At 39.7% G+C, this 25,988-nt stretch overlaps 1 protein-coding gene and 1 pseudogene across 2 annotated transcripts in view; both read left to right on the top strand.

Moving 5' to 3' along the window:
* ADAMTSL1 (ADAMTS like 1) overlaps positions 1-25,988 on the top strand; it is a 1,032,656-nt gene that overhangs the window by 30,434 nt on the left and 976,234 nt on the right. The gene's annotated exons all lie outside the window — the stretch shown is intronic.
* LOC128568672 (RNA-binding motif, single-stranded-interacting protein 1-like) overlaps positions 1-25,988 on the top strand; it is a 45,003-nt pseudogene that overhangs the window by 2,020 nt on the left and 16,995 nt on the right. Inside the window, exon 2 of the transcript XR_008375189.1 lies at positions 10,152-10,222. The product of XR_008375189.1 is annotated as an RNA-binding motif, single-stranded-interacting protein 1-like (transcript). The remainder of the gene's footprint in view (positions 1-10,151; positions 10,223-25,988) is intronic.

Below are 25,988 nucleotides of genomic sequence, written 5' to 3'. Positions count from 1 at the left end.
GTTCTCCTCATGAAATACTCACCCAGACCAATTTCTTCAAGGGTTTTCCCTGCATTCTCCTCTAGTATTTTTATAGTTTCATGTCTTAAGTTTAAATCTTTAATCCAATGAGAGTCTATCTTAGTTAATGGTGAAAGGTGTGGGTCCAATTTCAGTCTTCTGCAGGTTGCCAGCCAGTTCACCCAGCACCATTTGTTAAATAGGGAATCTTTTCCCCACTGAATGTTTTTAATTGGCTTGTCAAAAATCAAATAGCGGTAAGTAGCTGGATTCATCTCTTGGTTCTCTATTCTATTCCAGATATCTACTTCTCTGTTTTTGTGCCAATACCATGCTGTTTTGATCACTATCGATTTGTAGTAAAGTCTGAGGTCTGGTAGTGTGATTCCTCCTGTTTTGTTTTTATTTCTGAGTAATGTCTTGGCTATTCGAGGTTTTTTCTGATTCCATATAAAACGAAGTAATGTTTTTTCAAGATCTTTAAAATATGACAGTGGAGCTTTAATAGGGAGTGCGTTGAAATTATATATTGCTTTGGGTAGTATGGACATTTTGATAATGTTGATTCTTCCTAGCCATGAGCATGGTATGTTTTTCCATTTGTTAACATTTTCAGCTATTTCTTTTCTTAGAGTTTCATAGTTCTCTTTATAGAGATCTTTCACGTCTTTTGTTAGGTAAATTCCCAAATATTTCATCTTCTTTGGCACTACTGTGAATGGGATAGAGTCCTTAACTGCTTTTTCAGTTTGACTGTTGTTGGTGTATATAAAGGCTACCGATTTATGAATGTTGATTTTGTAACCTGAGACGCTGCTGTATTCCTTGATCACTTCTAGGAGTTTTGTAGTAGAGTCCCTAGTGTTTTCCAGATACACAATCATATCATCTGCGAAGAGCGAGAGTTTGATCTCTTCTGACCCTATATGGATACCCTTGATCGCCTTTTCTTCCCTAATTGCGGTGGCTAAAACTTCCATTACAATGTTGAAAAGCAATGGAGACAATGGGCAGCCTTGTCTGGTTCCTGATCTGAGTGGAAATGATTCCAATTTAACTCCATTCAATATGATATTGGCTGTGGGTTTGCTGTAGATAGCCTCTATCAGTTTAAGAAAAGTCCCTTCTAGACCAATTTTCTTGAGTGTTCTGATCATGAAGGGATGCTGGATATTATCAAAAGCTTTTTCTGCATCAATTGAGAGAATCATATGGTCTTTGTTTTTTAATTTGTTTATGTGCTGAATTACATTTATAGATTTACGTATATTGAACCAGCCTTGAGACCCTGGGATAAAACCAACTTGGTCATGATGTATAATTTGTTTGATGTGTTGCTGGATTCTGTTTGTTAGGATCTTGTTGAATATTTTTGCATCTATATTCATTAGTGATATTGGTCTATAATTTTCTTTTCTTGTTGGGTCTTTTCCTGGTTTGGGGATCAGGGTGATATTTGCTTCATAGAACGTGTTGGGTAGTCTTCCTTCTTTTTCTACATTTTGGAACAGGTTGAGTAATATAGGTACTAATTCCTCTTTAAAGGTTTGGTAGAATTCTGACGTGAAACCATCTGGTCCCGGGCTTTTCTTTTTAGGGAGGTTTTGTATAGTTGATGCTATTTCTGAACTTGATATGGGTCTGTTCAACATTTCCACTTGATTCTGGTTAAGTCTTGGAAGGTGGCGTGCTTCCAAGTATCGGTCTATTTCCTTCAGATTTTCATATTTCTGAGAATAAAGTTTCTTGTAATATTCATTAAGGATTTTTTGGATTTCTGATGAGTCTGTGGTTATTTTGTCTTTGTTGTTTCTGATTGATGATATTAGAGATTTTACTCTTTTTTTCCTGATTAGGTTGGCCAGAGGTTTATCTATTTTATTGACCTTTTCAAAAAACCAGCTTTTTGATTTATTGATCTGTTGTATTATTCTTTTGTTTTCAATTTCATTTAATTCTGCTCTAATTTTGGTTATTTCTTTTCTTCTACTGGGTTTGGGGTTGGAATGTTCTTCCTTTTCCAGTTGCGTGAGATGTCCCATTAAGTTGTTAACTTCCTCTCTTTCCGTTCTCTTGAGGAAGGCTTGCAGTGCTATAAATTTCCCTCTTAGAACTGCCTTTGCAGTGTCCCAGAGGTTCTGATAGCTTGTGTCTTCATTGTCATTTTGTTCCAAAAAATTGGTGATTTCTTTCTTAATCTCATCTCTGACCCAGCTATCATTCAGCATAAGGTTATTTAACTTCCATGTTTTTGTATGGGTATGCAGATTCCTGTTGTTACTCAATTCAAGTTTTATTCCATGATGGTCCGAGAAGATGCATGGAATAATTTCTATTCCTTTAAATTTACTGAGGTTAGACTTGTGACCTAAAATGTGATCAATTTTGGAGTAAGTTCCGTGGGCTGATGAGAAGTATGTGTATTCAGTTTTGTTGGGATGAAATGTTCTGTAGATGTCTGCTAAATCTAAATATTGGATGGTTAGGTTTAAATCTAAGATTTCTTTGCTCAGCTTCTTTCTGGAGGATCGATCCAACACTGCCAAGGGAGTGTTGAAATCTCCAACGATTATGGAGCTGGAGGAAATCAAGTTACTCATGTCTGTTAGAGTTTCTCTTATAAATTGAGGTGCATTCTGGTTGGGTGCATAGATATTAATAATTGAGATCTCGTCATATTGAGTATTACCCTTAACAAATATGAAGTGACCATTCTTGTCCTTCCTTACTTTTGATGGTTTAAAGCCTACTGTATCTGCAAATAAAATTGCAACACCTGCTTTTTTCTGATTACCATTTGCCTGAAATATGGATGACCATCCTTTCACCCTGAGTCTGTATTTGTCTTTTAAGTTGAGATGTGACTCTTGTATGCAACAAATATCTGGCTTAAGTTTTTGTATCCAGTCAGCTAACCTATGCCTCTTTAGAGGACAGTTTAAGCCATTCACATTGATGGAGAGTAAGGATAAGTCTGGTGGAATTTTGGGTATCGAGTTTTTCAAAGGTCCAGTGGACATTTTTAATCCTTTCGCCAGTGTGGAAGTTGGAGTTTGATCCGAAGTTTCTGAGTGAGTTTACTTTTGTGGTATAGGATTGGGTTGGTCATTGTGGAGGATAGGTCTGAGAACATCCTGAAGAGCTGGTTTACTTATGGCAAATTTTTTCAACATATGAATGTCATTGAAGTATTTAATTTCTCCATCATAGATGAAACTCAGTTTAGCTGGATACAAGATCCTGGGTTGAAAGTTTTTTTGCTTTAGGAGATTAAAAGTTGATGACCAGCCTCTTCTTGCTTGAAAAGTTTCAGCAGAGAGATCTGCAGTTATTCTAATATTCTTACCTTTGTACGTTATAGTTTTCTTTCGCCGGGCTGCTTTGAGAATCTTCTCTTTCATGTTAACTTTAGTGAAGCTAATTATGATATGTCTGGGAGATGGCTTATTGGGGTTGAATCGTGCTGGGGTTCTGAAGCTGTCTGCTATCTGAATTTCAGATTCTCTAGGCATGTCTGGAAAATTTTCTTTCATAATTTCATGTAGAAGGGCCTCTGTGCCCTTGGCTGCCACTTCATCAGACTCCGAAATTCCTATAACTCTTATGTTATTTTTTTTCGAATTATCTGAGAGCTCTCTGAGTGAGTGATCCGTTTTTGCTCTCCATTTCTCTTCCTCTTTGAGAGATTGGGAGCGTTCGAAGACTTTATCTTCAATGTCAGAAATCCTTTCTTCTGCTTGCTCCATTCTGTTACTGAGGGATTCTACTGTATTTTTCATATCTTTGAGGGCTGTAAGTTCTTGTTTCAGTGTGTCTAAGTCTTTGGTGGTTTTGTCTTTAAATTCGTTAAATTCTTGAGACAGTTTTTGAATTTCTCCTCGAATTCCTAATTCCATTTTATTAATCTTGTCTGCAAACCAAATTCTGAATTCGACTTCTGACATCTCAGCCAGTTGTTTATGAATGGGATCTTCAATCACATCTGCTGTATCTTTTCTTGGGGGGGGTTGATCTATTCTGGTTATTCATGTTACCAGAGTTTTTCCGCTGATTCCGCCCCATGGTTTACTCCCTTTGGTTTTTCCCCTGGGGTTTTATCGAGGGCGCGTACAGTGTTGTGGCCTGAGAAACTGGGGCCCTGTCTGGTGTGGTGGAGCAAAGTGGTTCTGTCTTGTTTTCAGCTGGTTTCTGTTCGATCCTATTGCAACTTCTACTCTGGCTTGAAGTCTCAGCTGTGTGGAAAAATCAGCAATTAAGTCACCCCGCCTGCCCACCTCTGGCCCCAGTTGGAAAAGGAGAATCAAACCTTCCTACAATCGCACACCCAGGGCACCACCTGAAAAGTCCTCAGTCTATTAGCCCAGTTCAAAAGGTCCGAATCAACTGTCTCAATCGGCACTTGTCTCGGGTGGAAGGGTTCAAGAGGTCTCTGGGAACTGGATCACAGGGGCCTGGTGACTCCTCTGAGACAGCTCACCCCAATGCAGCGTGGAGTCAGGAGGAGCCACCCTGCAAACAGAGCAGTCTGGGAAGGTTGACGTCTCCTTCCCCACTTTGCCCCTCTGTCGGACCCAGTCACTGGTATCTCTGCAGATGGCTAACCCAGTTGCCTGCAGTGAACAGACACTCCAGGGGTTTGCACCTGCCTGAATCGCGAGGAAGTCTGCCAGGCCCCCGCAGACTGCCGCTATCTAGCAGGAGGAGATGGGGCCTGACATCTTTGAGTGTTTGATGCAGGTGATGGGAAGGAGGTGTTCACTCAGGCTTAGCCCCGTCCCTGATGGATGCTGCTAACAGAACAGAACAGAACAGACAACTTTGTGAGGTTCTGTCTCTGTTCCTGTCGTCGCCTACAGGAGACGGGCTGTTTTCAAACGTCTTTGCTGCTGGAGAATTGCGTCTGAACACCTCTCTGGGTCGGCCCCGCCCTGGAGGCTTCTGGGTTTGTGAGCCGCGTCACAGGTGGCCTCCTCTGGTTGCCCAGGGAGACAGGGGGTGTGGCCTGAGAATATCCAGAAGTGAGCGTTCTGCCGTTAAAGAAAAAACGGCTGTTGATCTACCTCCAGGGAACTGCTGCTCTGGTGTGGGCACTCAGGCGACCCTTTTCTCCTCTGTCCCGCGCCCCAGAGTCAGCATTGAGCGGCCGCAGTTTGTGCTGGGTCCACACCCCTTAAGAGATCCCCCAAGAATCAGAACTCTTGGGGGATGGGCCCCCAGACCCCGATTGGGAGTGGGGCGGGGGGAAGCTAGAGTTTCATTCAGTTTCACGCAATACTACGGTCCGGGGAGGGCTCCTGCACTGCACCGCAGGGAAGTGCCGCCAAGGCTTGATTTCCCCTCAGCAGAGTGCCCTCTCCTCGCTCACGTGTCCCAGAGTCAGCGCTGACCTGACGCAGCTCAGGCACTGTGCACTCCCCTCGAGAAATCACCCAAGGAGCCGAACTCCTGGGGGATAGGCCCTCAGACCCCGAGTGAGAGTAGGGGCTCTCAGCTCTCAGCGGGGAGGCCAGAGTCTGATTCAGTCTTGGGCCCCGTATGCCCGGGGAGGGTTGCTGCACTGCACCGCAGGGAAGTGCCGCCAAGGCTTGATTTCCCCTCAGCAGAGTGCCCTCTCCTCGCTCACGTATCCCAGAGTCAGCGCTGACCTGACGCAGCTCAGGCACTGTGCACTCCCCTCGAGAAATCACCCAAGGAGCCGAACTCCTGGGGGATAGGCCCTCAGACCCCGAGTGAGAGTAGGGGTTCTCAGCTCTCAGCGGGGAGGCCAGAGTCTGATTCAGTCTTGGGCCCCCTATGCCCGGGGAGGGTTGGTGCACTGCACCGCAGGGAAGTGCCGCGAGGCGTGACTCCCCCTCAGCCCGGTGCCCTCTCCTCACTCGCGCGCCTCAGAGTCAATGCTGACCAGTCACAACTCGGGGACTGTCCACTCCCCTTGAGAAATCACCCAAGGATCCGAAGTCCTGGGGGACAGGCCTCCAGACCTCAGTGGGCGGGAGGGGAGCGCCGGGGATTCAGGGTTGCCGGCAAAGGATTCCCAAAGTTTTATTCAGCCCTATGTCTGGCAGGAGAACGCCACGGCACCCCAGTAGGGGAGGTAGGTCCAGTTTTTAGAAGGTCTCTCCCGTGGAGTGTAGTGGGAGGGGCTTTAATTTCTGCCCCTTGTTCAATTGTGGGGCTCCAGAGCCGGTCTCATGGGGGAGGGGGACTCCCGTCCGCTTGGTGGTGGATTTTGTACCTTTTGTTTGCGTCCTTGTGATCACAACTTGCCTCAGCGGTGTTGATGTGAGTTCTTCAGCCTTCTCTCTTGGTGAGGCTCAAGTCCACCAGGATACTTACTAAATTCCTGTCCCTTAACTCTCCTTCTGGACGGGAGCCTTTGTTGAAAGCTGGCTTCAGTCCGCCATCTTGTCTCCCCTCCTGAACTGTTTTTCTTAATACTATTTCTACTCTTTCTCAGAAGCAATTGCTACCCTGAATTTCATGGGTTTCCTTCCACCTCTCTTCATACTTTTTTTTGTAGAGACAGAGTCTCACGGTACCGCCCTTGGGTAGAGTGCCGTGGCGTCACACGGCTCACAGCAACCTCTAACTCTTGGGCTTACGCGATTCTCCTGCCTCAGCCTTATTGTATATATGTGGAAGGATGGATTTTTAGATTTTAAATATTTATATAACTTTCCTATGTTATACTGCACAAAACAATCTGTAAATATTTTATGTTAGTCTATGCTTCTGTGATCTATTCATATTGATACATAAGAGATATAGTTCATGAATTTTAATGGCTGTAAAATATTTCTGTCATATGGATATATCAGAGTTAACACATTTCTCTGCTGATAAACATATAGATTTATATCCATCCGAGTCACAACTGAAAACAGATGGCACGCTCTTGCTGAGTAATTAGGGAGAATTCGATTAGAGGCCTGGTTATGACTCTGGGCAGTGCTTCAGGATACAGCGCAGGAGCGTACAGCATCCTATGGAAGCAACAGTGTGCCTGTTTCCATTGGAGGCCCAACCCAGGGTTATCGTTCCCCACAGAGCGGGCTCTCTAGAGAGGCCTCACATGAGCTGTGCTCTTCATAGAGATGTAGCTACTTCCTCAGGTGGTGTCCAACCTTGTGGCCTCAGGCTGCAGAGAAAAAGAACAGGTTTCACACCCCTGTAAAAAGAGAGGACAAAAGCAAAAGCCTCCATGGCATTCTCTTCCGTCCCTCCAACTTCTGCTGGGGCTTCACATTGGATGAACTTCACTGCACGGGAGTCCTTAGAGGTTAGTCTCCCAGGACACAGAGCCTGATGGAGAGGGTGGACTGTGGCCTGAAGGGTGAAGAAGAGATGTGTGGCACACAGTTGTTTCATACATTGTGCTGCCACAGTCAATCCCCCGAGGCCAGCTTTGTCACACATTCATACCTACCTGCCGGCAGTTTCTCCAGCGTTATATGCAGCAGTGGAGTTGCTTGGTCTTAAGCATAACATTTTTTTTTTTTATTCTACTGCATATTTTCACCATATTCTCCAAAGTGGTTGTATTCTCACCAGCTCTGCATGGAAGGTTCTTTCTGCCACATCCTCACCAGCACTTACAGGTTAATTTTTCCAAAATGGTGTTTGAAGTGGTATCCCGTGGTTTCCACACGCCTTTGCTTGATTACCTGTGAGGTGGAATGCCTTTCCCTAGGTTTACTGGATATTCTTCCTTTTCCTGTGTTTTACTATTCATAGCCATTGCTCATTTTTCTATTGAGTAGTTCATCTCTTACTGATTTGGAGGAATTCTTTGTGTAATCTGGATTGTAATCCTTTACTCCTATGTGTTGCAAATATCTCTTGCTAGTATATGGTGTATCTTTTAACTTTGCCTATGATGTTCTTTGTTCTAGGCTTTCGATTCATTTGGAATTATGTTTTGTTTATTGTGCATCTAATTTATTTTTTCCTTAGGAAAACTCAGTTATTCCAACACAGTTTACTAACTAGTCTATCATTTGCACCCTAATTTCTGATGCCTTCACTCTCACACCCAAGTTTTCATACAACTATAGAATTTGTATCTATGCTCTCTGTTGTGCTGCACTGATCTTTTCGAATCTTTTGGGATAAATACCACTATGTTTCAATGATTTTAATTTAAATCTATATGCTATAAATCTTATCCAGAAAGCCGTTTCTCTCTCCTCTCCCTTCTTTCCCTCACCCTCTCTTCTTCCCTCCACCTCTGGTTCCTCTAGTACGTCCTATTCCCATTTAGACCGTAACTCTTTCACAGGAAGTGTACAATCAATTTTCCAATTTCCATGAAAGTTTTTGATTGGAATTACACTATCCTCGTTAATTTGGACATGATATCTTTATGATATTGCAAGCTAGATGGGCCCTGGTAGGAAGCTTTGTCACATGACACGCTGTGCTTCCGGAAGTTCAGGTTGTTTCTGCTGTAGCTGTTGATGCTCCGTGGTCACAGTACGTGTATTTCTTCATTTATTCCTGCTACAACCTTTGATTAAACTGCGGCATCCTTCAGGCACTGTGCTTGGTGCCGCCGACTGTACGATAACTACTAACATAGACACTCTACCTTTCAGAGGGTCACATTCTGTTGGAAGAGTCTTTGGAGATTTCACAGAAAACAATTGAGCTTGACCTTATTTATTAAAAGATAAAAATTTCCAAGGGAGAGTATGAAATTAGCTTTACAAAAGCAAATTTCTTTTGACCCAGAAATTTTTATTTACTGTCACTTTTCTTATAGATACATGTGTGCACAAAGATTTACATGTCAGGATATGTAAATGATTTTAATTTAAATCCATATGCTATAAATCTTATCCAGAAAGCAGTATTATAGCATTGTTCATAAAAGCAAAATAATATAAACTGTCTTAAAAAGGCCTATCATTATGAGACTGGTTTGATACTCTGAACTGTAACAAGTATTAAATAAATCTGTATATATGGATTTATAAAGATACAACTTTAAATTAAAAAAAAATTGAAACACAGCTTAGAATAATACATGGAGAAAGAAGAAGAAGCATGTGCTTATGTAAGCTTAGAAAAACTTTCAGGAGCTATTGCTATAAAACAAAGTACCCCAAAGCTTTAGTGGTGTAAACAGCCAGTTTTTTATGCTGTTGATCTTGTGAGTGAGAATTTTGGGCAGGACACAGCTGAATTTTGCCTCTGCTCCATGATAGAGGTAGGTGAGATAGCTCAAATAGTTGGAAATGGCTGTCTTCTTGTAGGGACTGTATTTCTGGCTGTTCCTTGGGTCCCTTGGTTCTTTTCCACATCATACTAATATGTAATATGGCTTCTTCATTCCCAAGTCTGGAGCATGGGCTGGGGTAGTGGAAGATGGGGGCCAGGGCAATCTGTCTGTTCCTGCCCCTGTTTCTCTCTTTTTCCCCCTCTCTAATCTGCCTCCTCATGTGGCATCTCCATGTGGCTAGCTTGAGCTTCCTCATAGCATGGCAGTCTCAGGGTAAGACTTCTTAGAAGGTAACTGGCTTTATCCAAAAGGAGCATTCTGAGAGGCCTAAAGGAGAAGCCATAAGGCCTTGGGGATTCCAGAACTCTACTTCTGCCACATTCTCTTCAAGTTACTGAGGCAAGCCTAGCTTAGAGGAATGAGAAGCCATCTCTCAATGGTGGGAATGGCAAAGAATTTGCAGGCGTATTTAATCAGACTCAGATACATAAGAAGTTTGTTAATAGAAATTGTTTCTGGAGAGGGGTTCGCCCTGTCTGTGGTATCAGGGAGACTTCAATTGCATTGTATATTTTTCTGAATGGTTTAATGTAAAAAAAAGTCAGCATTACACACATACATAACACTTTCAATAGGAAAAACAGCTCTCAAACTTAGTTATTGATAAAAAGCTCGGGGAACATGGAATTGTGTGACTTTGTTGAGGTATGGAAGGAATTGCGTTTGATTATTTTCATTGTTCCTTCGTATGCCCAAGAAGTAAGTATTTGCTCTCTTTCCCAAATAAGGGGGTTTGAACCTAAGAAGTAGGAGAAGTTTTAATAGGGGAAGGTTTTGGTCTATGTTAACAAACTTAAGTTCTAGAAAGGAAAAGAAATGAAGCACATGTCTGTTTAGGGTTTTCACTTAAAATGGAAATTACTCTGTACAGGAACAGTTCATGTTTCCTGAATTCCCCCTGATGATGCTGGACCTGGAGTCTGTCAAGCCGAAGGTGAAAAGGTAATGTGCTGACATTGAACTCTTGAGGCCCCCTAGGAGGTATGACAGTAGCATTCAGCTTACAACACAGGAATCAGATAGAAATGCATGTGGTCCCAGTTAAAAATAGTGAAGAATAAGGTAAATATATGCATGATATGTGTTTATTTTATGTTGTATACATTATGCTATATCGTGTATGTAGGAAGTTACCGGGAAGATCTGACATGCCACCTTAAACGTATATGCCTTGACTTTTCATAAAACAAAAGTCCTGAGCCTCATGTGACCCAAAGTCTGTTCCCTCTGGCCATCCACTTGTTGGTAGCCTTTCAAGTTATTGTATCACCAAAAAGGCTCATCCCTTACTAGGATACAGAATAGGAAAGGGAAAGGAGAACTTCTGTTTTCTTAATTTAATTGGTTTGCTGAGGTCTGAATGTTGAAATTTTACAAATTTAGGATTGTGGGTATGGTGCTTCCCCCTTCATCAGCAGTTTTGCTTTGTGCAGGTTCAGTTACCCATAGTGTGAAATATATTAAATGGATATATATATATAACTGCAGTCTGAAAATATTAAATGGATAATTCCAGAGATGAACAATTTGTAAGTTGTAAAATGGTCGCCATTCTACTCTATCCTGTTGAATGTGAGTCTTTCCTTCATCCAGCCTATCTGTGCTGGATATATTGCCTGCCTGTCTGCCCCTGACCGAGTGGCCATCTCATTGTCAGATCAGCTGTCATGACACTGTTCTATTATTAGTTATTGTTGTTATCTCTTACTGTGCCTAATTTATGAACTGAACTTTATTGTAGGTAGGTAAGTATGGGAAAAACATAGAATATAAAGGGTTTAGTAATATCTGCTATTTCAGGCATCTACTGGGGGTCTTGGAATGTAGCCCCCAAGGGTAAGGGAGGACTACTGTGTAATGTCTCTTGGGCTTCTAATTTTATGTCCCTTTATACAATTTTCCCTTAGGAAAACTTTTTTTTTTTTTAATCTGAAAGCTTTCAACTGTTTTAAAAGTATGACATCTTTTCTAGTTTTAAAATTATTGCTACAGTTCTTACAAATGACAACCAGATACCATGGACAAATCTTAATAGTTTATTTTTTTAAATCCTAACATGTATAGTTATCTGTAGGACTAGTATTGTGCAAAGCAAACATTTTATTGAAGAGAAATTTACATTTTCATGGATACATGTTTCCCTGTAATGCTTCTTGAAGTGGTTATAAGACTTTCCTTGAAGAGGCAGACTATCAGTGTTTTGTAGAGAGGTGACCTAAATCTCATAATCAATTCCCTACATATAACGAATAGTTTGAACACTGAGTTCTGATCTTTTTTGTTTGTGTGTACTGTTTAGTACAAACAGTATTGATAGTAATAGGATGACTCAGTTCTTGTCCCTTTTCCCCTTTGGACTGTTGTAAAATCTGCCTGCAGCAATGAGGCTGTTGCTGTTCCCTTGGCTTGAATATAGAAGGTAAATATTCCACTCACCACTGTTCTTTTTCATTAGATTCCAATAATTAAAATCGTCCTATTTTGGTGCCTCTTAATTGTTAGTACTAATATATATACTGAAATTGCATAGCTTTCAGATGATCTAGAATGTGTATTTTATTTTCCTATATTTTCTTTAAAACGAAAACACAGAATTAAAAAAAATACTTCAGTACTCTCTATTTTTTCCCTGGGTAGAGTACCATGGTGTCATAGCTCACACTCAAACTCTTGGGCTCAAGTGATCCTCTTTCCTCAGCCTCCCAAGTAACTGGAATTACAAGTGCCTGTCACAATGCCTGGCTATTTTTAGAGACGGTGTCTCACTCTTGCTCAGGCTGGTCAATCTCCAATGGTAAGGGAATGGATAATCAGATGTGGCCTTTGTTGTCCACTGTAGAAGGATGAATAGTATCTCCTCAAATACATGACCACTTCGACCCTCAGAATGTGACCTTATTTGGAAAAGTCTTTGTCAATGTAGCTGAGATGAGCTTATGTATCAGGGTGGGCCCTAAACCTGGTGACTGGTGTCCATATAAGAGGAGTGGTCACAAGAGGGAGGCTATGCAGAGATGGAGGCAGAGGTTGGGGTGATGTAACTACAAGCCAAAGCATGCTGGGGGTTGTTGGGAGCCATCAGAAGCTAAGAGGGAAGGTAGAATTTTCTCCTCCATCCTTCAGAGCAAACATGGCCTCGTCAGCATGCTGAGTTCAGGTTTCCTGCCTCCAGACCTGTGAGAGAATATGTTTTTATTGTTTTCAGCTACCCAGTTTTTGGCAGCTATGATAGCCCTAGGAAGCAAATTCATCTACCTACCAAAATATGTTGGACTCACTCTGTCTTTTCTCAGATGCCTTTCTTTATAATCCTCTTCTCTCATTATTCCTTTCTTTGGCTTCAGTCATTTCACCTCCTTCCATTCAATCCCCATCCACTATTTAAGAAGGGATGGGTATGTTCTGGCTATAGACCACAAGCTGCCCTCCATACAAAACCCCCTTATGGGGGCCTGTGAACAGCAGTGTAGCATTTCCCAGTACAGACAACAGAGCCCTGATAAATTGTGTTATGACCTGTCTTTCCACCAGACACTCAAATGGGATAATGGGAAGAAGCAACAACTTGTAGAAACATTTCCTCCATCTTGGGAAATATTTAGCAGTCTTATTTATCAAAGCAGCAAGTTTTGTGGCAAGTTTATCACATTAGTTTTTGTTATGGGAAGATTATTTTAGTTGACATTTTTCTTCCAAGAAAAATCCATGGAGTGCTAACAATGTCTTAGGCTGGATCCCAAGCCAAAATAACTTGCTTATCCCCAGATGAGGAATGGCTCATTAATTGGGCATTGAACAAAATGTTCTTTTCCTCTGTTTGTCCTTAATTACATTAATTAGCTGCAATTTCTGTGGCATTGTATGCTCTGTGTTTAACACATTCCAGGAAAGTTCAAAAAAGGTGATTTAAAAATTGGATTTGTGTATAAAACCCCCAAACCATACCAAAACCCCACGTTTCTTCCATGCCAAGGAAAGGAAAAACCAGCCTTAAAAATTACATTTGAGACCATGTAAGATTTTTGCTATATATAAACAATTGTACCATTACAGACAGATAACCCTATTAAATTCCATGAGAATTTTGGGCTTGTTATAATTCCAGGCAGTCGCTGAGGAGAGAAAATCCATATTCGTTAGGTATTAATACTATGACATTTTAAATCAGGACCCTAAAACTACTGAGTATCTCACAAGTATTTCCATAGAGACATTCTGAATCTCTTTTTCTAATACATATTATTTTAAAGTTTTTTGCCTGACTGAATATTAACTTAAAATAATTACTACTATAATGCATTATAGTATTATTTTTAATTGCCAACATAAATTCTATACATAGTTTAAAATGTGAAAATGAAACCTGAAAGAATTTCTAAATATTTTGAATATATTTCAGTTAAGTTCTCAAAGAAATTGCACTGGAAGTTAAATTTGTACCTAGAATTTTGCTGAACAGCATTTAGATTGTTAGTTATTTGATTAATGTCATTTGTCATGTCGTATCTCTTAATGTCATACTTTTTTTCTCATCATCTTCTGCCTTACAGCCTGCTACTTTTGGCTTTTATGTATGATTAACAATTTAACTGATGTTATAGAAATCGATGATAATATGTGTAATACCCCCCCTTTCCTTACCCTTTACCGAATATTTGAAATACGTCATGATCATGGTTAAATTTTTAACCTGGCTTTTCCCTGACCCCCTTTATTTTCTACTCTCTTTTACTCTGATCCTTGTATCCTGTCCTAGAATATGACTTTCTCTGTTTGATTTTCCATGTCTGATCTGACTTACCCATAAAATGGGTCTCTCTGCTAACAATCATTTGGAAAGTGCTTACCTTTCAGATCTATCCCAGGAGTCTTGGAGAGAAACAGTGGCATGTTAGGTAGGATTAATTTCAGGTATGTTAGAGAACCCAAACGTACAGTGGCTTAAACATGATATAAAAATGTTTTTCTCCTTCTTATCAGCACTGGTGGTCCAGGGTTGGTTTGTGGCCTCATGATCCCTGACCCTTCTTTCCTGGTTTTTCCATTTTATCACTTTAACACACAGTTGTCAAGGTTTGGTCCAGGATGGCTGCTCTAACTTGTCTATGACTATCGTGGCTACATTGCATCCAGCAGGAAGGGACAAAGCCATGAGAGAGGGCATGCCCCTTCCATGTTGGATACTTGCTGGAGGCTGCATATAGTGGACACATCTGCTTGCATCTTATTGGCCAAAACATAGCCACATGCTACATCTGGCCTTAAAGGACACTGGGACATGTAGTTTTTATTCCATGTAGGTATTTTCTCAGCTAAGGATTTGGAGTTTTATTATTATGAAAGTAGGAAGAGCGAATATAAAAAATAGCATTCTTGGTCATCATTACAGAAAGAAAAGTCAGGATGCTTTAGAGAAGGTTTCAAACTCTGTTGACTGTGTGATTACCCTTCTGTATGACACCTGCCCTGGGCCTCAGTTTCTAACCGTCATTCTTTGTATTTTTTTAATTTATTTTTTTATTGTTAAATCATAGCTGTGTACATTTGTGCAATCAAGGGGGTACAATGTGCTGGTTTCATATGCAATCTGAAATATTCTCATCAAACTGTTCAACGTAGCCTTCATGGCATTTTCTTAGTTATTGTATGTAGACATTTATATTCTGCCTTTAGTAGGTTTTGCCTGTACCCATTCTAAGATGCACCATAGGTGTGGCCCCACCCATTACCCTCCCTCCCCCCTGACTTCCCCCCTCCCTTTCTCTCCCTTGGCCCTTTCCCCATATTCTTGTGCTATAGTTGGGTTATAGCCTTCATGTGAAAGCTATAAATTAGCTTCATAGTAGGGCTGAGTACACTGGATACTTTTTCTTCCATTCTTGAGATACTGTGCTAAGAAGACTATGTTCCAGCTCCATCCATGTAAACATGAAAGAGGTAAAGTCTTCATCTTTGTTTAAGGCTGCATAATATTCCATGGTATACATGTACCACAATTTGCTAGTCCATTCGTGGGTCGATGGGCACTTGGGCTTCTTCCATGACTTAGCAATTATGAATTGGGCTGCAATAAACATTCTGGTACAGATGTCTTTGTTATATTGTGATTTTGGGTCTTCTGGGTATATACGTAGTAAAGGAATTATAGGATCAAATGGCAAGTCTATTTTTAGAACTCTAAGTATTCTCCAAACATCCTTCCAAAAGGAACGTATTAGTGTGCATTCCCACCAGCAGTGTAGAAGTGTGCCCTTTTCTCCGCATCCATGCCAACATCTCTGGTTTTGGGATTTTGTTATGTGGGCTACTCTTACTGGGTTTAGGTGATATCTCAAAGTAGTTTTGATTTGCATTTCTCTGATGATTAAGGATGATGAGCTTTTTTTTCATGTGTCTGTAAATCGTGCGTCTGTCCTCTTTAGAGAAATTTCTCTTCAAGTCCTTTGCCCAGCCTGAGATGGGATCGCTTGTTCTTTTCTTGCTAATACGTTTGAGTTCTCTGTGTATTCTGGTTATTAAACCTTTATTGGAGGTATAACCTGCAAATATTTTCTCCCATTCTGAGGGCTGTCTGCTTGTTTTACTTACTATGTTCTTGGCTGTGCAGAAGCTTTTTAGTTTGATCAGGTCCCAGTAATGTATTTTTGATACTGCTTCAATTGCCTGGGGAGTCCTCCTCATAAAATATTTACCCAGGCTGATTCCTTCAAGAGTTTTCCCTGCACTTTCTTCAAGTATTTTTATAATAGTTTCATGTCTTAAGTTTAAATCTTTAATCCAGTGAGAGTCTATCTTAGTTAATGGTGAAAGGTATGGGTCCAGTTTCAGTCTTCTGCAGGTTGCCAGCCAGTTCACCCAGCACCATTTGTTAAATAGGGAATCTTTTCCCTACTGAATGTTTTTAATTGACTTGTCAAAGATCAAATAACGGTAAGTAGCTGGATTCATCTCTTGGTTCTCTATTCTGTTCCAGACATCTACTTCTCTGCTTTTGTGCCAGTACCATGCTGTTTTGATCACTATTGACTTACAGTACAGTCTCAGGTCTGGTAGTGTGATTCCTCCTGCTTTGTTTTTATTTCTGAGTAATGTTTTGGCTGTTCAAGGTTTTTTATGATTCCATATAAAATGAAGTATTATTTTTTCAATATCTTTAAAATATGGCAATGGAGTTGTGATAGGAATTGCATTAAAATTATATATTGCTTTGGGTAGTATAGACATTTTAATGATGTCGATTCTTCCCAGCCATGAGCATGGTATGGTTTTCCATTTGTTAACATCTTCAGCTATTTCTTTTCTTAGAGTTTCATAGTTCTCTTTATAGAGATCTTTTGCGTCCTTTGTTAGATAAACTCCCAAATATTTCACCTTCTTTGTCACTACTGTGAAAGGAATAGAGCCCTTGACTGTTTCTTCGGCTTGGCTATTGTTGGTATATATAAAGGCTACAGATTTATGGGTGTTGATTTTGTAGCGTGAGACATTGCTGTATTCCCTGATGACTTCTAAAGGTTTTGTAGTAGAATCTCTAGTGTTTTCCAGATATACGATCATGTCATCTGTGAAGAGTGAAAGTTTGATCTCTTCTGACCCTATGTGGATACCCTTGATCGCCTTTTCTTCCCTAATTGCGATGGCTAAAACTTCCATTACAATGTTAAAGAGCAATGGAGACAATGGGCAACCTTGCCTGGTTCCTGCTCTAAGTGGAAATGATTTCAATTTACCTCCATTCAATACGATATTGGCTGTAGGTTTGCTGTAGATGGCCTCTTTTAGTTTAAGAAAAGTCCCTTCTATACCAATTTTCTTAAGTGTTCTGATCATGAAGGGATGCTGGATATTATCAAAAGCTTTTTCTGCATCAATTGAGAGAATCATATGGTCTTCATTTTTTAGTCTGTTTATGTGCTGAATTACATTTATAGACTTACATATATTGAACCAGCCTTGAGACCCTGGGGTATATCCCACTTGGTCGTGGTGTATAATTTTTTTGATGTGTTGTTGGATTCTGTTTGTTAGGATCTTATTTAGTATTTTTGCATCAATATTCATTTTGATATTGGTCTATAATTTTCTTCTTGTTGGGTCTTTCCCTGGTTTGGGGATCAAGGTGATGTTTGCTTTGTAGAAGGTGTTGTGTAGTATTCCTTCTTTTTCTATATTTTGGAAGAGGGTTAGTAATATAGGTACTAGTTCTTCTTTAGAGGTTTGGTAGAATTCTGACATAAAGCCATCTGGTCCTGGGCTTTTCTTTTTAGGGAGATTTTGTATAGTCGATGCTATTCAGAACTTGATATAGGCCTGTTCAACATTTCCACTTCATTCTGGCTTAGTCTTGGTAGGTGGCGTACTTCCAGGTATTGGTCGATTTCTTTCAGATTTTCATATTTCTGAGAGTAAAGTTTCTTGTAATATTCATTAAGGGTTTTTTGAATTTCTGAGGGGTCTGTTGTTATTTCATCTTTACCATTTCTGATTGATGAAATTAGAGATTTTACTATTTTTTTTTTCCTGGTTAGGTTGGCCAAAGGTTTGTCTATTTTATTGACCTTTTCAAAAACCAACTTTTGATTTATTGATCTGTTGTATAATTCTTTTGTTTTCAATTTCATTTGATTCTGCTCTCATTTTGGTTATTTCTTTTCTTCTGCTGGGTTTTGGGTTGGAATGTTCTTCCTTCTCCAGTTGCTTGAGATGTCCCATTAAGTTATTAACTTCCTTTCTTTCTGTTTTCTTGAGGAAGGCTTGCAGTGCTATAAATTTCTCTCATAGGACTACCTTTGCAGTATCCCAGAAGTTCTGATAATTCATGTCTTGATTGTTGTTTTGTTCCAAAAATTTGGTGATTAACTTCTTAATCTCGTCTATAACCCATCTATCCTTCAGCATAAGGTTGTTTAGCTTCCATGTTTTTGTATAGGTATGCAGGTTCCTGTTGTTATTGAGTTCAACTTTTATTCCATGATGGTCTGAGAAGATGCAAGGAATAATTTCTATTTTTTAAAATTTGCTGAGGTTATATTTGTGGCCCAGGATGTGGTCGATTTTGGAGTATGTTCCGTGGGCTGATGAGAAGAATGTGTATTCAGTTTTGTTGGGATGAAATGTTCTGTATATGTCTGTTAAGTCCAGATGTTGAATTGTTAAGTTTAAATCTAAGATTTCTTTGCTTAGCTTCTTTTTGGAGGATCTGTGCAGCACTGCTAAAGGGGTGTTAAAATCTCCAACTACTATGGAACTGGAGGAAATCAAGTTGCTCATGTCTGTTAGAGTTTCTCTTATAAATTGAGGTGTGTTCTGGTTGGGTGCATAAATATTAATAATTGAAATCTCATATTGAGTATTGCCTTTAACAAATATGAAGTGTCCATCCTTATCCTTCCTTATTTTGGTTGGTTTAAAGCCTATTGCATTTGCGAATAGGATTGCAATGCCTGCTTTTTTCTGCTTTCCATTTGCCTGGAGTATTGATGACCATCCCTTCATCTTGAGTCTATATTTGTCTTTTAATGTAAGATGCGATTCTTGTATTCAGCCGATATCTGGCTTGAGTTTTTGTATCCAGTCAGCCAACCTGTGCCTCTTTAGAGGACAATTTAAACCATTCACACTGAGAATATTGATAAGACTTTCAAGAGTCTGGTGGACATTTTTAATCCTTTTGCGACCCTGGAAGTTGGAATTTGATCATAATTTTCTGGGTGGGTTTACTTTTGTGGTGGAGGATTACGCTGGTCTTTATGGAGGCTAGGTCTGAGAATATCCTGGAGAGCTAGTTTAGTTGTGGCAAATTTCTTCAACATGTGAATGTTGTTAAAGTATTTAATTTCTCCATCATAAATGAAGCTCAGTTTAGCTGGGTACAGGATCCTGGGTTGAAAGTTATTTTGTTTTAGGAGATTAAAGGTTGATGACCATCCTCTTTTAGCTTGAAAGGTTTCACAGAGAGATCTGCAGTTATTCTAATATTCTTACCCTTGTAGGTGATGGTTTTATTTCGTCTGGATGCTTTCTGAATTTTCTCCTTCATACTAACTTTAGTGAAATTGATTATGATGTGTCTGGGAGATGTCTTATTTGGGTTGGGTCATGCTGGAGTTCTGAAACTGTCTGCTATCTGAATTTCAGAAACTCTTGGCATGCCTGGGAAGTTCTCATTCATGATCTCATGGAGAAGAGACTCTGGCCCTTGTGAAGCCACTTCATCACTTTCGGGGATCCCTATAACATTTATATTGGTTTTCTTTGAATTATCCTATGGCTTTCTGAGAGAATGATCTGTTTTTGCCCTCCATTTTTCTTCCTCTCTGAGAGTTTGGGAGCATTCAAAAGCTTTGTCTTCAGTGTCAGAAATCTTTTCTTCTGATTACTCCATTCTGTAACTGAGGGATTCTATTTTGTTTCTCAGATCTTTGAGGGCTGCAACTTCTTGTCTCAATGTGTCAAAATCTTTGGTCATTTGGTCTTTGAATTTGTTGAATTCTTGAGACATTTTTTTGGTTACCGCTTGGAAGTCTAATTTGATCTTATTTGCTATCCAGATTTTGAATTCGATTTCTGACATCCCAGCTATTTGTGCATGGGATCTTGTGCTGTGTTTGCCCCATTGATCCTTGGGGGAGTTGATCTACTCTGATTATTCATATTGCCAGAGTATTTCCTTTAATTTTGTCTCATGATTGTTTTTCACCATTGCCTCTGGCCGTCCTCAGAGTTCGGGTGGTGTCTTTTCAAAATTAGATGGGGGGTGGTATCACTCTGTTGTTGCTGGATCTTTGTAGGGAGTGACCCTGTGTAGCTCTTCTGGGGCTGCCCCAGCCAGGGAGTTCTGATTGTGGGAGCAGCTCCAGCATGTGACACCCCCAGATTTAGCAATAGGGCAGGGTGGTGCACATGGTTCTGGGAGTGCCTGACACCCAGTGACTTTGGCACAGAGGGCCCAAGGCTCCAGCAGTCTCTGGCCTGAAGAAGGGCTCCACGCAGAGGCAGGGAGGGCTTCGGAGGGCACGCGGCTACCAGAGTCCCTGGCCAGACCAGCAGGCGGTATGGAGGCAGAGAGGGTACAGGAGGGAGGACGTGGGGTTGTGTGGCTCCCGCAGTTCCTGCTCAGGGCATGGGGAGCCCTTGTGGGTGGGGTAGTGGGTCCCTGCGTAGCTCTTACTGGGGCCTGGGGGGTGAAGCTCTTCTGGAGGTCTGGGAGGGTCCCGGCACAGCTCTTACCGGGGTCTGGGAGGGTGCTGATCACGTGTCCCAGTGCAGCTCTTCTGGAGTTCCAGGAGGGTGTTGATTGTGGTCCCCGTGCAGCTCTTCCGGAGGTCCGGGAGGGTGCCGATCACGGGTCCCTGCGTAGCTCTTCTGGAGGTGGGAGGGTGCCAATCACAGGTATTTATTTGTATTAATATAAAGATTAGCTGATCTGTGCTTTGTCCACAGCCCTGTACTCAATCTGGAATGGATAGGAAAGCATGTACTATTGTCCTTTTTCTTAAGGACTAATAACCTAATGGGCGATAGAAATGTTCTTTTCTCACTGTCCTTGTGTTCCTTTTAAGGTCCTTTAACCTTTCAACTCATCACTATCTCCACGTATTCTGTATATATATTTTTTACACTTTTACAAAGCCTTTCCTTTTCATTCCACATCGGCAGCTTGCAGCGTCTAGCATGTACTAAAAGCGCAATGAATGGTAACCATGTCAGGTCTCTGGACTGTCCCGTTTTCCTTTCCTGATCCTAAATTAATGTCATTCTGGTTCATTTATAGAAGTGTTTGCTAAGTTTATATCATTCTGGAAATAAATAGTTCAGTCATTCTAGAAAATGTTTTGAAACTATACCTTAAACCATTTACTTTTCCTGATTGGAATTTATCTACCTTTGAAATTTAGAATTGGTAAGGCAGTTTAGCATAATGCATCAAAAGGGATTGTGTGAACTTGAACAAGTATTCCAGTTTTGTTTTTTTTTTTATAATGGCTACAGTAACTTTTCATGGATGTCACGATTACTCATACAAGACAGAATGAAAGATGGTGGCGAGGTACACTTTCCATTTTACTGTTGTCTTCATGTTCCATTTTTAAAAAATGATTATAGTAAGTTTGCTGATTTGGCTTAGACTTCAGATTCATTTTGATCTGGAGCACCCTTTGCAAGTATGTGGAGCACCAGTGGTGAGGGGGAGCATTCCTCTCTTTTTCTTCACCATTTGTGCTTCCCTCTCTATCCAGCCTGACCTGAGAACCCCAGCAGGGCTAGAGTAGAATTCCCATTCTGATCCTAGGAACACAGTACTGTAAACTCACTTTTATACAGAGCTTTATCAGGTAAGGACACGTTTCCTTGCAGCAGGGGGTTGGGTTATCTTTACTATAAAGATGGAAAAAATAAAGAATTTTGTAGTGGTCACAGGACAACTAAGGGGCAGAGCTGATGTTTGGACACAGATGTAATTCACGGTTCTACTTTATTCGACTGTGCCTTGATCTCCTCCTAGATGATAAGGGCAGAAGGCAGAACTCAGGCAAGGCGTTAGGAGCCTTAGCTAGTACCTACCGAGGGGCTGTAATGAGAATTTACTATAGTATTACGAGGGCAAGGAAGCCTTGACCCAGAAATTTGCCACTGACTATGACTTTAGTTCACTATGAGTATCACAAGATACCTTTTGGACACTTTCTTGTCAGTTGTTTGACATTTTTCATCTTTTCACTCTTCTGCTCGGTATCAAGTGTTAACAATCTTTGTCTATGGAAATAAGTCCTGGTTGGAGTTGGTTTTCTGACATTGCTGATTTTTCATTACTGTGCTTTACCTTAAACATCCAATATTAGAGCAAAAGTCTAGGAGCGGCTTTATATATGTAGAGAAATTCTCTTGTAGAGAACATTATCTGAATCATTAATGGCTATAATTGTGACAAGGCAAAAAAAATATGAGATCCTGGCACCAGCATGCATAAAGTTCAGAAATTCTGAGTTCTCTGTAGGCTTAGGATCTTTTTTATGGAGAGTCATAGGACTAATTATACTATTTTCCTCATAAGTTATTTTTTAAAATTATGATTGCTGATATAGTTGTATATTTTAAAATTTCAAATATGTTTTCATCTATTTTCCTTAATACATTCGATTTCTTTGAAGAAAACTTTGCACAGCATGAACTTATTCCACGGGTTGAACAGTGACATCATACCCTAAGTACACAGCCTGTTGCCAAGTTTCCTGGTGAAGTAATTGTCGGTTGGTATTCAAGGACCCACATCAGTTGAAACGATTTCTCATGATGTCACCCTATGTCAGTGCTGGGGTCTGGGAGATAGAATTCCCTTTGACCTTCAGGGTGCTGAAATGTGCAATTAGCTACCTTTTGGCAAAATGTCATTGAGATAAGTAAATGATATTAACAGTATCCTCTGAGCAATTCCACTAAAATCCTTTTTTATTTTTTAATTTGTGATAATTAGCCAATTGTATCAAGCCCCTATTTTGAGGCTGAAGTTTTTCTTTTTTCTGACATTTTATAATGAAAAATTTCAGATATATAGAAGAGTCAAAATAATTTGAAAACCTGTATACAAATTCTACAAATACTGTTTGCTTTGTTGGCTTTATCACATACGTATGTATTTACCCTCTATATGGATAGAGTTTTAAAACATCATTAGATAGTAAAGTAGTCTAGCTATTAGACTGGGGACATTTGGACATCTTAAGGGGAAAATTAGAGAATGGCTAGTGGTCATTCAAAAACACAAGTTATTGGAGAAAGAACTATTTAAAGAAAAGAATTGTTCAAATAATAAAATTTGTCAGCAGGATTGCTGAAAATGAGATTGAAGATGAAAAAATATTCCATATGAAAAATAGCAGGGCAACGTGAGAAATCAATGCATTGTTAGGGAGTCTTAGACTCTGAGGTCTCTATGTTGCTGATTCTCAGGAAAGTCTAGAGGCTTCCTGTTTTTTAACATGGGTCACTTCATTATGTAACATGAAGTAGTCCAGATCGAGGTTCACATTGAAGGACACGAACTGTTATGGGCTTTTATCATTCTGGGCTAACGGAATTTTTTGTGAATGGATTCCTTCAATTTGTTGCTGAAATATTCCCAGGAATAACGGAATTCTAACCCTTTCTCCTAATTTTCCAACGTAAGAGCAATTTTATTTTTTTTTTAAGGAATCCTCTGTGATATCTGGAATAGTCCTGCTGGCTCTCACTTTTCAGTTCTCCTGAGTGATATTTAACTGCGCCTTTGATATATGAATAGTTTAATGTCACTTAAATCATTATTTTTTATGTAGTAGAATATACAGCATAAAAATTAGTCAAACTTTTATAAAGTATGGTAAAACAGAAACAAAATACAAAACTGTAAAAAAGCATGTTCTCTTGACAGCTCTGGTCTTTGAGAATTGATCTCCAAGTTTACAAGAATAATTATTAGTGACACTTCATACATAGGAAAATAACTCCTGGGTAATACAGATATTCTGTTGATCACTTGAAGTAGCACCATGTACCCTGGGTGGCCTTAGTGAAAAGTGACTGCTGTCTTCCTCATGAACTATGTCATTCTGTCGTCCTTTCCTGGATTATTACCGATGACTTTAAAACACTTTATTTACAAAACTATACATTTACCAAACCATAAAAACAATATTCCATGCTTTATGATTCCATTTACTTGACATTCTTGAAATGACAAATTTGTGGAGATGAGAACAGATAGTGGTTGCCAGGGAGTAGGAAGAAGAGGGGCCAGGCAGGAGGTGGGCATGGTTATAAAAGGGTGACAGGGATCTCTGTGTAGGGACAAAACTCTTTGTGTCTTGACTAGAGTATGGATACAAGAAAACACATGTGACAAAACTGTATTGAACTAAATAGACACATATACATAACTGAGTATGGTAAAACTGTGGAAATCTGAAAATCTGAATAACATAGGTAGATTACCCTCAATGTCATCATCTTGGTTATAATGAAAGACTTTACCATTAAGGTAAACTCAGTAAAAGCTACATAGAATATCTCTGTATTGCTTCTATAATTACATGTGAATCTACAGTGATCTAAAAATAAAAATGTTTGCTTAAAATTTCTGTTTAAATGGAATTGGAACACATTCTTCTTAGTAAAGCATCACAAGAATGGAGAAGCAAGAACCCAATGTACTCAATTCTAATATGAAGGCAGTAGATGATAACATTCATCCACGTAAGAGAAAAACTCAATTCAAGGTGGGAGGTGGAGGAACAAGGGAGCAGGGAGAGGGGAGAGGAATGAGTGTGAGCGTGCTCCCACTTAATGAACATGATGTTAGGGTATATGGCACCTCTTAGGGGCAGACACAATTATAAGAGGGACTTTACCTAACAAATGCAAACATTGTAACTGAATTCTTTAAAACCTCAACCAGAAACAATAAAAAACCCCCAAACATTTATATTTAATGTCTTTCTTTTGGTGATAAATTCTCTTACATTGTTTAGTATCTAAGCATTTGCTTCATCTATCTTCTCTTTCTAGTTAGCATTTTTATTATCCAATAACAATGGCATATAATGGACAACTCAGAAATTAAATGGAATCAAGTAATTTTTTCAAGCTCATAATTTTTATTTTTCTACCAATTTTCTGTTGTATATTTCAGTAAAATAGTCTGTTTTTTTCTCTATGATCCTTTCACAAGAGAAAATAGCTTTATACCAGAATAAAAGTGGACAATTTGTTTTTACAAAAAAGAAGAAATATGATACAATCCAAATTTAGCCTATTTTGTACTTTGTATCTCTAGAGAATCTACTTAAATACTGATGAATTATTTCAGTCCATAAAGGCATGCATATTGATTTCTTATTGATTAAATACTATATTTCTGGCATTGTGGAATAAAAAGTATTCCATCAATGTTAATTACTAACTTATGTGCTATATTTAGCCTGATTTTTTTAAAAAGTTAAAGCAATCACACCAATTATCATTTTAAGTCGAGAGACAAACCAAACTAACCAAGTCCTGGTAAAAGATTGTTATGGCATTCTTAAGGAAAATTCCATTATACATGATAAATTGGGGTATTCAGGATTTTGACAATTCTTACAACTAAAAGGAAATTACGTTCAGGAATTTCAATTTAATGGAGCTTGAATAATTGATTCTGTAAGAGATGGAACCCCAGGGACATGGAAGAAGCCATCCAAGTACCTGTGGTTGGCTTTGTCCTAAGGCTGTGGGACAGCTCGATAGCTTTGGTCTATTCAGAACTCCCGGACATCCTGGTCCTCTGGGTTGTCAGATCTTCCATCCCAGAAGTAAAATCCAGCAGCACATCTACCAACCAGGCACTACTGACTGTTCAATTGTGTGTATTGTCTGCTTTGTTTTTCTCCTGCTCAATTTTGACCTAGTGAAAAGAAGAAAATCATCTCCTGTTATGATCAATGCAGTGGAATAAAACTGGTTTGTCATGTTGTCACAAATCTAGTTTCAAGTACACACATTTATGGAACGCTGAGGCCCACCAAACTTCTTGGATACATGCAGATGAAGACAGGGCCAGGAGTCCTTCTGAACCCTAATAAACAATACTTCAAGGCACAGTTCTTGCGTTCCGGAAACAAGTCTATAGGGAACACAGAGAAGGAATAAGCTAAGTGCTGTGTGAGGGTGTTGTAGGAATTTCTTTATTATT

Source organism: Nycticebus coucang, chromosome 2 (assembly GCF_027406575.1).
Source record: "Nycticebus coucang isolate mNycCou1 chromosome 2, mNycCou1.pri, whole genome shotgun sequence".
NCBI lineage: Eukaryota > Metazoa > Chordata > Mammalia > Primates > Lorisidae > Nycticebus > Nycticebus coucang.
The sequence above is the reverse complement of the archived record's forward strand: the minus strand, read 5'-3'. Positions and strand labels throughout refer to the sequence as shown.